Source organism: Petaurus breviceps, unplaced genomic scaffold (genome assembly GCF_028583685.1).
Source record: "Petaurus breviceps papuanus isolate PSGF00001 unplaced genomic scaffold, PetGlider_PUasm1.0 688, whole genome shotgun sequence".
In the NCBI taxonomy this organism is placed as follows: Eukaryota; Metazoa; Chordata; class Mammalia; order Diprotodontia; family Petauridae; genus Petaurus; species Petaurus breviceps.
This window is the reverse complement of record NW_027186457.1, coordinates 13,046,127-13,061,395: the sequence shown is the minus strand read 5'-3', so window position 1 is coordinate 13,061,395 and position 15,269 is coordinate 13,046,127. Positions and strand designations below refer to the sequence as shown.

At 38.8% G+C, this 15,269-nt stretch overlaps 1 protein-coding gene across 16 annotated transcripts in view; it reads left to right on the top strand.

Moving 5' to 3' along the window:
• The window catches only part of TFDP2 (transcription factor Dp-2), a 172,534-nt gene that overhangs the window by 83,767 nt on the left and 73,498 nt on the right, over positions 1 to 15,269 (top strand). For 3 of the 16 annotated variants that reach the window (XM_069104665.1, XM_069104666.1, XM_069104672.1), the window contains one exon: positions 873 to 1,102. The exons of the other annotated variants lie outside the window; for them this stretch is intronic. The gene's annotated coding sequence lies outside the window, so the exon portion shown is untranslated. Of the gene's footprint in view, positions 1 to 872; positions 1,103 to 15,269 lie in introns of those variants that run through there. 16 annotated transcript variants of the gene reach the window in all.

The following is a 15,269-nucleotide window of genomic DNA, read 5'->3' as shown; positions in this document are numbered from 1 at the left end:
TAGTCTTGACTTTCCTTCCTGATAGTTTTGTTTAAAAAAAAAAAAAGGAATTCATAAGGGAAACTATACTTTAGGCCTAATTTTAAAAACCTTGGAAAATAGTGGCTCTGTCATCTAATATATGAAGCCATTAAGAGAATTTGGGACACAGTAAAATGATGTTAGAATTATATATTTAGCATTGAGAGGAACTTTAATGGATCATATACGGGGTTATAAATTTAGAATGGAAAAGGACCTTAGAGGTTCAACCCCTTTATTTTAGAGAAAGAAATTAAAGCTCATATACATGAAGTTAACTTGTCGAAGGTGACACAGGTAGTAATATTTGGTACAGACAGGATTTGAATTCAGTTCACATAATTTCAAATCTGACTGAGATTGAGACTTTAGGAAATTGGATTTCTGAATTTGTGGAGAAAAGATAAATATGATCCCAGTGGTTGCAGTTATAGCAGGGGAATGTGTTCCAAAAGAGGAGAGGTTTTCAAATAGGAAATTCTGAGAATAGAATCACAAAAGAACCCAGAGAGAAAGCAGAAGGAAGGAATCTAATGAAATCCATGTGGCTGCCCAGAACACTCATTTTTCACAAAATGGCTTTTGTGAAAGGATGACACATAACATAGGATCGATTTAAACATGGCACAAGCCTGTGAGAAGAGACTGTGGAAGTCTAGATCCAGAACACATCGAGGCTTACAAAACATTCCAAGGACGATTAAATGGGCTTTAAGAGCTGTCCTCAGAAGGAGCACAAAAAAACAAGGATGGGATAGGCCTGTGGTTTGGGGTAGATGGTGTGATGTTAACAGATGACAGAGAAAGCAAAGCTGCTTAACTTCCATTTTGCTTCTGTCTTCTATATTAAGGATAATTATCTGCAAACTGGAAAGATAGAACAGACATGATTAAGAAGAAGTTGAAGCTCAAGATAGGTGAGGATATAGTAAGAGAGCACCTAGCTGCCTTAAGTGATTCTCCATGCTCAGGCGAATCACATCCCAAGACATTGGAAAGGACTGGCAGATGTGATTGTGGAACCATGATCAGAAATCTGTGAGGAATCATGGACACTGGAGGAAGTGCCAGAAGACTGGAGGTGGGTGAATGTTGTCTAGATATTTAAAATTTGGGAAAGGATGAATTCTAGAAACTAGACTGCTGAACTTGACGTTGATCAATGGCAAAGTTTCAGAATGGATAAAACAGGTTTTTAGCTACTTAGAAAAAGAAAATAATAATCATCAGTAATGAGTATTGCTGGGGCCAGAGTATCATAGGATTTAGGGTGAGAGTGGACATTAGGGGAAACATATTCCAGACTTCCCCCCCGGTTTTTTTTTGCTTTTTTGGAGGGCAATTGGGGTTGAGTGACTTGCCCGAAGTCACATGGCTAGTAAATGTATTAAGTGTCTGAGGTTGGATTTGAACTCAGGTCCTGCTGACTTCAGGGCCAGTGCTCTATTCACTGTGCCACCTAGCTGCCCCTAAAACTTACCATTTTATAAATGAAAAAACTGAGTCCCAGAAAGGTGAAATGATTTGCCCAAGATTACACATAATAAGTAACTCAGGCCAATTAACCTCATTTTATTTTTTGTTAGAATTAATTGGCTAGTAAATTGAGATTACCGAAGAAATGGTGTATCTTGAGTTCATCACTACATTTGACTGACTTTCTCAAGATATCCTTATCCACAAGTTTAAGAAATATGAGCTGGAGGGGCAACTGACACAGTGGATAGAGCACCAGCCCTGGAACCAGGATGACTTGAGCTCAAATCCAGACTTAAGAGACTTACCTAGCTGTGTGACTCTGGGCAAGTCACTTCACCCCAATTGCCTTAGAAAGAGAAAGGAAAGAAAGGAAGGACGGAAGAAAAGAAAAATATGAGCTGGATAATAGTTACAGATAAGTTGGTTTAAATGGTTGAAGGACTATTCAAGTAGTGTTTTTTAGTGGATCCTAGTCAGTTTTGAATATGTGACCTTCTCCTGTCCAGCATAGGGACCTTAGCTTTCATGTAGTACCACCCCATGGTTTTATAAATGAGAAAACTAAGTCCCAGAAGTGTTGAATGTCTGTTTAAGGTCAGATAGCAAATTCTACAATAGGTGGTGGGGATGGCGAACCAAGTCTCTTCAGTTTTAGTTCCTTGGTTGATCCCACCACATACACCGTGTTGACTCCCTGACATTTTTTATCTGTGACTTGGATGAAGAAACAGAAAGGATGCCACTCAAATTTGCCAAACACAAAGTTGAGAGAAATTACTAGTTTGTTAGAAAACACAGTCAGGATTCAAAGGATCCCAACACATCTTTTTAAAATCACATTGAAATAAAGGTGTAGTTTTACTTTTAGGTTCAGAAGATCAGCTTACATGGGTACAGGTTGGAATAGATCTGGTTTACAGCAATTCATATTTTTAAAAAAACCTGCCAATTTTAGTTGACTTAAGGTTGTGAGTTAGTAATATGACATGGACTTCCTCTACTTGTGAGAAAACTACCTCTACCAATGCAGACCAGCAACAGATTTGCAATTTATAGCCTGAGAGACATTCTGAAGCACTTATGTGTTGGAGATAGGACTTGAATGTAGTTTTTCTTAAGTTGGGATTGGCTCCCTTAATTCTCCACCCCTCCCATCCCCCATTTTAGCCTACATTAACAAAAATGTATCATATACTGGTGTGACTGCATATGGTATTGTGTTTAGTCATGGGAACCACGTTATGAAAGGAAAGATTGACAAGTTGTCCCATGGATTATTTAGGACCACAAGATTGTAGGTATAGGGCTCTCTATACCACCATGGGAGTTGTATTTTTCCATAATCTAGTGGAAGGTGGTCAGAGTGATGAAGGGTATAGAAACCACTGGAATTTGATCCTAGGTCCCTAAATCTAAATTAAACACTCTTTCTACTGATCATCCTGCTCCAGCATTGAGGAAGGGAATGGAAAAAATTAAGATACTTAAGTAGCCCTTTTTTCTTAACATCTTGCTAAGATTAAAATGACAAGATTATAGCCAGGTGGTTTTTAGGAGATAGAGCTCTGGACTTGGAGGCAAGAAGACCTCAAAAATTTGGCTTCAGACACTTAACTAGCTATGTGATCCAGGGCAAGTTGCTTAACTTCTGTTTGCCTCTGTTTCCTCATCTGTAAAACAGTATTAATAATAGGAGTCTTAACTTGTGTTTCACTCAATGTGAATAGGTCTATGAGAAAATTTCAGTGTTGCTATATTTTTCACTCTAAAATATTAAATATGATTTTTTGTAGCTATATTTTCCTATTTCAGCCAAACCATTATCTTATCAGTGAGGCAACTTCCTCAGTGGGTACAGAATACAACCTGTCCATGCTTTTTCATACTGTGTAATTTTTGTCCATATTTTCCCATGGGCCTTCCATGTAGTAATTTTTCATTCTGAAAGCAAGCATCATTTCTTCTATTTTGGTCCAGAATTTCCTTGATCCCTTTATCTTAGCAGTATGCTATCCCCACCTCACATTCCCACAAGTCAGTCATTTTGCAGCCCTTCAATATATTTCAGGACCCAAAATGTGCCATGATCAAATTAATTTCCATTCTTCTGTAAGCAAACCACAGTTGTTTGAATGAAACTCTTCTCAGTTAATCGAATGGGTAGTGTTCACACATAGTTTGAAATTTTCATGCAATAAATTACAAAATTCAAGTTGTCCATATGATAGAACACAAAAAGATCTTTTGTATCAGGTTTTCATAAAATTGAAATACAGTTGATGTTAGAGTTTTTGCCTCAAGTTGGCTAGTGAATAGAACAGCTGCCGGCGCTCCAGTGTTGTAGCCATTTTTCTAGAACACAGTCCATTTCAGAGAAAGTTCAGGGAATTACCTAAGAGCAAAAACTTAGATACCAGAAGGTATGGTTACTGGGTATTGCCAAGATCATACAGGGCCAGTTTTTTAGGGAAGAATGCCTACTTGAGGGTTCAGTTCTGTTAATGTGACCAAAATTTTAAGTGATTGAATTTTTAAAGCCTGTTTAGAACAGGCTTAAAAAACTTATTTGAGAATAATAGAAAGGGCAGTAGTCAAAACATTAGAATCCAGGTTACATTGATGTTTCTTCACTTTGCTCCTTCCCCCCCCCCCCCCCCCCCCCCCCCCCCCTCCTCTTTCCTATTCTCCTCTCTCTCTCAAACATACCATACCCTTTTTTTTTTTTTTTTTTTTCTTTTTCTCCCCCCTCCCCCCCCCCCCCTTTCAGGATGTGTTTACACTTAGGGAAATCCCAGTGGAACCTTTTCAGCTGGTTTTATAGCCTCTTTAGTTATAAGAAAAAACCAAATGCCTGAGTTTTCAGTATTTATTTAAAGTTCAGCAGAGACAGTTAGTCTTTTAAAAATATGGAATATGATAGGGATTTTTTCCTCTTTCCATTTAACATAGAATCTTAGTGCTTTGTAGCACCTAAAAGTCCAAATCATTTTGTGCCCTAATGTTGGTTATCTTGTTACTTACCATAGAGTTTTGACTCTTGCCATTTATATAGCAAGGAGGGCCTTAACTCAAACATTGAGTACCAGGAATAAATATTAAAAAGCAACTCCCCAAAATGTCATCAAGACTAAGGTTGTGTACTGCTTCCCGTATGGCTAACATTTTGATACTCTCATACTCTCTTCAGCAGAATTTGTAACATATATCCTATTAAGTTACATAGCTTTCCCTTTCTCCCTGTTATAGATCTGTTCATAAATTCTTGAATTACCATACCCAGAGTGGTAGATCCTTTTCTGGATCATCTCCCACCCTAAGCGTATATGTCCCCTCTAATCCTGGCCTTCTTCTTTCTCTAAACTTAATACTGTTGGTTATCTGGTTAATTTATCAGCTTTCATGGGTTCAGTATCTGGGTAGGTTTATGCAGATGACTCCCAAATCTGCATAGATAAATATAAGTATATTTCTCTCCTCTAATCTCTCTCCTGAGCTCCCTTTCAGCATTGCCAACTACCTATTGAACACATGTTCAATTCCTTTGGAATATTTTTTTCAATGCATCAATCTCAACATGTCCACAGACTAACTTATCTTCTCTCCCAAACCCATTTTTCAATCACACTTCCAATTTTCTTTTTGTTAAGAGCATTATTTCTTTCCATTTACCCAGGTTCACAACTTCAAAGTTATATTGGCTTTTCTCACTGCTTCACTGCTGTCTCCATTTCAGTTATCAAACCTTGTCAACTCTATCTCTGAAATATCAATCACATGTCACAGAGCCACTATCCTAAATCATGCTCTTATCACCTATTTTATACATATAAATAATATCACCTTTTAATTGGACGGTTAACTTCCAGTTCCTTCCTTCTCTGTCCATCTTCCAAATTAATCCAACAGCTAAAAGAATATTCATTTTTTTGTTGTTTTTCTTTATTTTTTTTAAATTAAATTTTATGTTTATTTTACACCATTCATTTCCACAAGATTTTGAGTTACAAATTTTCTCCCTATCCTTCCCCTACCCACCACCCCAAAATAGCGATCCCACTGTATGCCCCCTACCCCAATCTGCTCCCTCCCATATCCTTCCCCATCCCCTCTCTGACTTTTCGGTAGGGCAAGATGGATCTCCATACCCCTGTGCCTTTATATCTAATTTTCCAGTTGCATGTAAAAATATAATAATAACATAGTTTTTGAAACATTTGATTTAAAAACTTTGAATTCCAGATTCTTTCCCATCCTCCCCTGTGTATCAGCAAGCACCCCAGCGTCCCCAGGGTGGCTGCCAACACAGGTACTTAGATCTGCTTTGTTAAAGGAAAAAAACTCAAAATGCGTAAATAAGCTTACTTTAATCAATCAAATATGTATCTTTTACCTAGTTCAGGGGAAAAAGGTCAGCACCCCGAACTTCAGAGTATACAGAGAGAATTATCAAGACAGAGAAACAAGTGGACAGGTTTCCAAACTGTCCAACCATTACATCCATACCAAATCAACATCTGGGTTTTTCAAAGCCGGGGGGCTCTCAACAACGGCTTCCCAGAGTATCATCTGATCAAATCACAGAATACTTCTCAAAGTGAGCCCCAAAGCAAAGCCTCACATCAGGGATTACATAGCCTTCTCCTGGGTCAGAGAATGTAACCACCCTCTTGACCCACTGCCCAATCACACAGCATCAAGGTGTGGGCATTCCTGAAAACCAAGCCTCCTGCCACAGTCTCCATGTGACCACATTCAGCCTATTAGGAGGCAGAGTATATTTTCAAATCAAGGAAGGTTCTCAGAGTCTCTTAAGCCAATCAAAGGGCCTAAAGGCAGGGAGGATCTTCAAATTTGCATTTCCATTACACCCTGTCACCCACTCTTATTGGGAAGATAAGCATTTCAATATAGGCTGTGTATGTGTAGTTACACAAAACATTTCCATAGTGGATATATTGTGAAAGAATGACTATATTTCCCTCCATCCTATCCCACCCCCAACTTGTTCCATTCTCTACTTTGACCCTGTCCCTTTTCAAAAGTGTGTGCTTGTAACTACCCTCCCTCCCAACCTACTCTCCATCATCCCCCCTCTCATCCCCTTCCCCCCTGTTCTCCTATATGGCAAGATACTGTATTTAGTGTGTATGTCATTCCCTCCCTAAGCCAAATTCAATGAGAGTAAGGTTGACCCATTCCCTTTTGCCTTCTTGTTCTTCCCCTATATTGTGACAGTTATTCCTTGCCTCTTCTATATGAGATAATTTACCCCATTCTGTCTCTGCCCATCTCCTCTCTCACCTGTCAGTTCACCTTTTTAAGTGTCATCCCTTCCTATTCAATTGGTACTGGGCTCTCTGTCTATGTATACCTGTACACATATACACACACACTCACATGTATTCATATGCACATATACCCTCCTATATAGACATAGATATGTATACACACACACATTTCTATTCCCTTCAACTATTCTCATACTGAGAAAAGTTTCATAAGTTATAGTTATCATTTTTCTATGTAGGCATGTAAATAGTTCAACTTTGATAAGTTCCTTATGATTTCTTTTCCCTGTTTACCTTCTCATGTTTCCTATATTTGAATGTCAAATTTTCTATTCAACTCTGGTTTTTTCATCAAGAATGCTTGAAAGTCCTCTATTTCATTGAATGACTATATTTTCCCCTCAAACATGATACTCAGTTTTGCTGGGTAGGTGATTCTTGGTTTTTTTAATCCCAGCTCCTTTGACCTCTGGAATATTTTATTCCAAGCCCTTCGATCCCTTGGTGTAGAAGCTGCCAGATCCTGTGTTATCCTGATTGTGTTTCCACAATATTCAAATTGTTTCTTCCTGGCTGCTTGTAATATTTTCTCCTTGATCTGGGAACTCCAGAAACTGGCTATAATATTCCTAAGAGTTTTCTTTTGGGGATCTTTTTCAAGAGTTGATCGGTCAATTCTTTCAATCTCTATTTTGTCCTCTGGTTCTAAAATATCAGGGCAGTTTTCCTTGAGAATTTCTTGAAGGATAATTTCTAGGTTCTTTTTTTTGATCATGGCTTTCAGGTATTCCAATAATTTTTAAATTATCTCTCCTGGATCTCTTTTCCCATGAGATATTTCACATTGCCTTCTATTTTTTCTTTTATTTTTTTTTAATGCTTTATTAACTTCTGATTTACATCATTAGTTTCTGCCAGATTTTGAATTACAAATTTTCTCCCCGTTTTTCCCCTACCCACCACCCCGAAATAGCAGTCCCACAGGATATCCCTTCCTCCAATCTCCTCTCTCCCATATTTTCTCCCATACCCCTTTCGACTTTTCCAGTGGATCTCTATGCCTCAGTGCCTGTATATCTTATTTCCCAATTACATGTAAGATGGTATTAATTATAGTATATACATGGGTATTTGAGGTAGTTATGGGGGGAGCTCACGGAGTTTTCCTGCTTTTACCATTTTGGCTCTGCTCCGGTTAGTTCTCTTTTCTGTCTTATTCATTTCACGCACGCACACACACACACACACACACACACACACACACACACACACATTCTCATTGTTCCCCTTAGACTTCCCTTTAGAAGAATGTAAGTTTCTTGAGGGCAGGGTTTGTTTCTTTTTTTTGTATTTGTATACCTAGCATCTAGCACAATGTCTTATACATTGTGACTGCTTAATAAGTTTGTTCAGTTGCAGTGGAGTCAAACTGGAGGGATATTTTTCTGGCATACCTTCAAGCTCTGCAGCCCTTTTAAGAAGATAATGCTTACCAAATTTGCAAGAAAGTTTAGCTAATATATTAACTTGCAGAATCAAGATACAAAAGGTTCTTGATAAACTGGAGCAACAGGCTGAGTATAAGAATGAAACTTAATTTTAAAAATATAAATTTTAATTGCTTGGGGTGGCTAGGTGGCGCAGTGAATAGAGCACTGGCCCTGGAGTCAGGAGGACCTGAGTTCATATCTGGCCTCAGACATTTAACATGTACTAGCTGTGTTACCTTGGCAAGTCACTTAGCACCAGTTGCCCTGCCTTCCCCCTCCAAAAAGCAAAAAAAAAAAAATTTGCTAATTCAGAAGAAAATCTGAGTAAGGACTACATGGTAGAGGTAGAATGAGATGATAAAGATACCTAATATAAGACTATTTCTTGAAAAAATCATAAGATCGTTAATAGAAGTAATAGACTGTGAACTATCTTGCCTCTCTTTATTCCTTTTCTGATTCTTATCTCTGGAATATCTCCTCAATTCATTTCAGCAAAATTCATTAAATGCCTACTATGCACAGATATGGTGGTAGATCCTAGAGATGTAAAAACAAAATCATCTCTGCCTCAAAGAGCTAACATTCTCACTAGCTCTTAATAGGGATCCTCTTGACTCATGCTCCCAGTCCAGACTAAAAACTCCATTCCTTGTACCTAGAACAGAACAAATCAAAAGGGTAAGGACCTAGCACCATTGGGGAGGGGGGAAACTATATTGTCTCAGGGGGTGAGGTTGGGGTCCCCACTTCCTTTACTTTTTTAGTGTGGTTCTCTCATCAGAAGTTATTAATTAAGGAGTTATCTCACTTCAGAAATGAATGTAGCCAGGGGGGCGGCCAGGTAGCACAGTGAGTAAGAGCACCGGCCCCAGAGTCAGGATGACCTGGGATTGAATCCAGGCCCAGACACTTAGCACTCACCCAGAAATACCTGGCCGTGTAACCTTGAGCAAGTTACTTAACGCCAATTGCTTAGGGGCGGCCAGGTGGTGCAGTGAGTAAGAGCACCAGCCCCAGAGTTGGGATGACCTGGGATCGAATCTGGGCTCTGATACTTACCACCACACCCAGAAATAACTGGCCATGTAACCTTGACCAAGTTGCTTAGCCCCAGTTGCTTTAAAAAAAAAATGAATATAGCCAAGATATGACTAGTGCTGTAAGTCCTTTTGAAAATGCCTGCTGGGGCGGCTAGGTGGCACAGTGAATAGAGCACTGGCCCTGGAGTCAGGAGGACCTGAGTTCAAATTTGGCCTCAGACACTTAACACAAACACTAGCCCCGTGACCTTGGGCAAGTCATTTAACCCCAGTTGCCCTCTAAAAAGCAAAAAAAAAAAAAAAGCCTTCTGTTTAGGCTTGGTAACCTGTGGAAAAAACCACTGTACAGCCATGTGATAGGACAACAGAACCAATTATAGAATGTCCACACATGCTTCAGTCTTCATGACTTTCCCAGAAACCACTCCCTAGCATCCTCCATGCAGATGATGCCATCTTAACAAATTGATGGAGTCTAGTAGACGTGTTCCATACCCTCATTTTAATCTTTTTTTTTTTTTAAATAAGAGGTGACTTTCTAGAATGGAAAATGGGAAGAATTACATTTGGAAATAAAGGCTATGTAAAAGCAAAAGTTCAATAAAAAATAAAGTCTGATGTCCCCCAATTTGTTAGTGCCTTTCTTTTCACAGTACTTTATATTTTACTACTTTGTTGATATGTATATATTAGCTTTATATTAATGCCATATATATTTTACGTATACTTGTGATTTCCCCATTAGAATGTAAGCTTATTACAAGAAGCAATAATTTCATTCTTTGTACTTTTATTCTCAGTGCCTAGAACAGTGCTTGGCAAATAGTAGGTACACAAGCAAATACTTGATGATTGATTGATAGAATCATTAGAACTAGAAGCTTATTGCATAGGGCATGTGGGGGTGAATGAAGAATCCAGAATATCTCTCTGAGTTTATTAATTTGGATGATGGGGAATATAGTCACTTCAATAGAAATAGAAAAATTAAGAGGGGAGACAAATGTAGAGGGGAAGATAATGAAGTCTGAGTTGAGTTTTAGTTGCCAGTTGGATGTCCAGGTAAAGATGCCTGCAGGCACTTGGTGGTGTTTATAAAGGTTGTGGAGTTTAGGAGAGAGATTGGAGATGGATGTGTGGTTTTTGTTGGTCTTTTGAATGGAGATGCCTTTAACAAAAGGCATAGAGAAAGAAAAGAGGCCTTAGATTTAGCCTTGAGTGACACTGAAGAAAATAGATATGGTAAAAGCATCTAGATGCATCCTAACCTTCATAAAGGAAGTCCATGCTTTGAAGTGATATTGTTTGGGAGGGCATGGAGACATCATTTCTCAAAGTATATGAAAATAAAGATTTTTAGAAATCATTGCAATGGCTTGAAAAACTTTTAGACCTTATTACCAAAAAAGTGACTTAGAAAATATTAACAGCTACCAACTAATATGTTTGCTTCCTCATCTGTACAAAATTTTTATGAGGAAAATCTATACATGCGTCAAAGATATCCTTAATGAGGTGATTAGAAGGGAACACATAGGCTTTTACAAGTGATATTCTTAAAGAGACTAAGTGTTTACCATCATGCAACTTACAGAAAGATGTGAAGAATACAATATCCACCCCCCCCCCCCCCCCCTGCTTATTATTTATTGGCTGTAACAAACTATTTTGATTTGAAAAAGCAAAATGCTTTAAAGGCTGTTGTCTATTTGTCTCCTGTGCATATTTCAAAGTAATAACAAGATTCTTTGAAACTTGTAACAGAAATAACCTTGTTCAGGTATAGGATTATTAATATAAAACAAGACATGAAAAAAGGAGGCATTTATATGACAAAGCTATATGCCATTTCCATGGATGGTGTTCAGTGCACAGTCCAAATGGAAGGAGGGATTCCTTGTAGATAAGAGGTCTTCCAAATGTTCCTCTTATGGGTGAAATTGTATTTATTTCAAGTGTTAAAAAACTTCAGAGCCCCTGAAATAAGATTTATAATCACTCAAAAGATTGTTCGATTAACATAGGAAAAAAACAAATGGATAACGCATGTTCTTTGTCCAAACTGTAATATATAGCTGAATGATTGAGCTATCAATTTCATCTATCAGTTCATCAATCTTTTATGGACAGTGTTACAAATGGACAATGATATGGGTTCTAGAATTGAATGGGAGGAAAATAGTGGGTTGGATTGACTGCAGGAGATAGCACAATTCTTTTAATGTTGCCAGCCTTCTCCCTGAAACAAAGGTCCATTTTTCTAACACTGATATTTTTCTGAGAAGTCTATTTGGTTACACACCAAGGAATATTGTAGTTTTTAAAGAATTGAAGTGGAATATGACCCAGAAGATAATGAAGAGACACAACATATTCAGGGGCACCTAGGTTTAGTGTAGTGATGTCAAACTCAAATAAAAATGAATCTCTGCCTTATATTGACTTAGAGAACAAACCACAAATTAATGTTATGACTTTCTATTGTATTTTTATTTATTTTCTTGAACACTTCAGACTGTATCCTGGTGGCCTTGAGTTTGACATGTCTGGTGTAGTAAATAGATGACTGGACTTGGAGTCAGGAAAACCTGAGTTCAAATTCTGCTTCAGACACTTACTAACTGTAGCCCTGGGCAAGCAACTTAACCTTTCTCAGCCCCAATTTCCTCATCAGTAAAGTGGAGATAATGATTTTGTGTGGCTCAAATGAGGTTATATAAAGTACTTTGCAAACTTTAAAGTAATATATCAAGTGTTAGCTATTATGACAAGTTGGCTGTAGCATATTACAAATAAAAAATTATACAGCAGAAGTGATATAAATAATGTTCTCAAATAAGTGTAAGAATGGGAAAAAGAGTATCACATCACATAAGGGATAGATAACCAATGGGCAGCTCATTCCATTGGTATCCATTTGTGCAACGTGATGAGTTCATAAAGAGTGCTTTCTGCCCAGTCTCTTCCTACTTGGGTGAACCCTCGGGTGGCCAATTTATGGGAGTACATGGAAAAGAGATATACAGAATGGGCAAATGTGGATGGTTCTGATATGCATCACAGGCTAAAACAGATTCTTCAGAATAGATGTAAAATCTTTTATTTTTTTATTTTTATTTCTTTTCCATTTTTCAAATGCTTTATTAACTTCTGATTTACATCATTTCTGCCATATTTTGAGTTACAAATTTTCTCCCTGTTTTTCCCCTACCCCCTACCCCAAAATAGCAGCCCCACAGGATATCCCCTCCTCCAATCGGCTCTCTCCCATATCTTCTCCCATACCCCCTTAGACTTTTCCAGTAGGGCATAGTGGATCTCTATGCCCCAGTGCCTGTATATGTTATTTCCCAATTACATGTAAAATAGTATTAATAAAATATGTGTGTGTATATATTTAAACATTTGATTTTAAAACTTTGATTAAAGATTCATTACCTTCCTCCCTTGTCACCCACCCTTACTGGGAAGATAAGCAGTTAAGTACAGGTTGTACATGTGTAGCTAATGCAAAACAATAACATAGTAGATATATTGTAAAAGACTGACTATATTTCCCTCCCTCCTATCCCACCTCCCACTTGTTCTATTCTCTACTTTGATCTTGACCTTTTCCAAAAGTGGATGCTTCCAACTTCCCTCCCCCCCAGCCTGCCCTCCCTTCCATCATCCCCCCTCTCATCCCCTTCCCCCCTACTCTCCTGTAGAGTGAGATACCCTATTTAGTGTGTATTTCATTCCCTCCCCAAGCCAAATTCAATGAGAACAAGGTTGACCCATTCCCTTTGCCTTCCTATTCTTCCCCTCCATTGTGACCATTTTCTCTTGCCTCTTCTTTATGAGATAATTTACCCCATTCTGTCTCTCCCCATCTCCTCTCATTATATTCTTCTCTCACCTCTTAATTTCACCTTTTAAGTATCATCCCTTCCTGTTAAATTGGTCCTGTGCCCTGTATCTATGTATACCTGTAAACATATATACACACATTCACATATGTATTCTTAAGCCCATATACCCTCATATATAGGCATATACACACACACACATATATACATATATATATATATATATATATATATATATATATATTTCTATTCCCTTCAACTATTTTCATACTGAGGAAAGTTTCATCAGTTCCAATTATTGTTTTTCCATGTAGGAATGTTAATAGTTCAACTTTGATAAGTTCCTTATGATTTCTTTAACCTGTTTACCTTCTCATGCTTCTCTTGCTTCTTGTATCTGAATGTCAGATTTTCTGTTCAACTCTGGTTTTTTCAGCAAGAATGCTTGAAAGTCCTCTATTCCACTGAATGACCATATTTTCCCCTGGAACATGATACTCAGTTTTGCTGGGTAGGTGACTCTTGGTTTTAATCCCAGCTCCTTTGACCTCGGGAATATCATATTCCAAGCCCTTTGATCCCTCAGTGTAGAAGCTGCCAGATCCTGGGTTATCCTGATTGTGTTTCCATAATATTCAAATTTTCTTCCTGGCTGCTTGTAATATTCTCCCCTTAATCTGGGAATTCTGGAACCTGGCTATAATATTCCTAGGAGTTTTCTTTTTGGGATCTTTTTCAGGAGGTGATTGGTGGATTCTTTCAACCTCTATTTTGCCCTCAGGTTCTAAAATATCAGGGCAGTTTTTCTTTGAGAACTTCCTGGAGGATGATTTCTAGGTTCTTACTTTGATCATGACTTTCAGGTAGTCCAATAATTTTAAAATTATCTCTCCTGGATCTATTTTCTAGGTCAGTGGTCTTTGCCATGAAATATTTCACATTGCCTTCTATTCTTTCATTTGTTTGGATCTGTTTAACAGCATCTTGATTTCTCATAAAGTCATTAGCTTCCATTTGCTCCAATCTAATTCTGAAGCAATGATTCTCCTCATTGAGCTTTTGAGATTCTTTTTTCCATCTGGCAGATTTGGCTTTTTAAGGCATTCTTCTCCTCATTGCCTTTTTGAGCCTCTTTTGCCAATTGAGTTAGTCTATTTTTTAAGGTGTTATTTTCCTCAGTCAGGCTTTTGACTCTCATTTCGTAATTTTCTTGCATCGTTCTAAGTTCTCTTCCCAATTTTCCCTCCACTTCTCTTACCTGCTTCTTAAGGTCCTCTATGGCTTGTAACCACCTCCTATTTTCCTTTGGCACAGGAGTTCCTCCTGTTCCATGCTTTTCTCCTTTTTGTCCCCAAAATAGGAGTCTAATGTTGGAATCTTCTGTCTGCTTTGTTTTTGTCTGGTCATGTCACCCCTCAGTCACTTGACTCCTGGGCTTTTTGCCACATTAGGACTCTGCCACCAGACAGGGGAGTTTTCGTCCCAAACACTGGGCTTTTCTCAGCTGACAAAGGTATTAGATGGGTGCCTTCTCTGAGGCTTCCATGGGCTCTGGCAAGCTGGACACACACCCCAGGACCTCCACCCTAGACTGTAGTCCATATCCAAGCAGGTAAAAGCAAGAGCGATTACCCCTCAGACTGGTTGCTTGGTCCCCCTACACTCTGCAGTCCAGGAGCTAAAGCTGCCATGTGGCACTGGCTGGCTGTGCTGGCGTCTCACCCTGGGGGCAAAAGCCATGCACTCCTACTTCCTGGGTCCTAAAGTCCAGACTGCACTTACCTCTCACTTTGTCTTTCACATATATGTGTTATTCTGGAAATGGCCACAGCTGCTCCTGATCTGGTGTCCCTCTGGCCGGCTGCTGGTCAGGCCCGCTCTGGGGCTAAAACCTCTGCTCAGCTCCCAGAGCACTGTGCTGGCCGATTCCTGCCAGTCTGCTGGGCTGTCCTCCACGGGAAGTTAACTTCTCTGTGTCGTTTTGTGGGTTCTGCAGCTCTGAAGTTTGTTCAGAATCCCCTTTTTACATTGATTGGGGAAGGTGGAAGCCGGAGCTCGGAGGTCGTGCTTTAACTCTGCCATCTTGACTCCGCCCCCCTA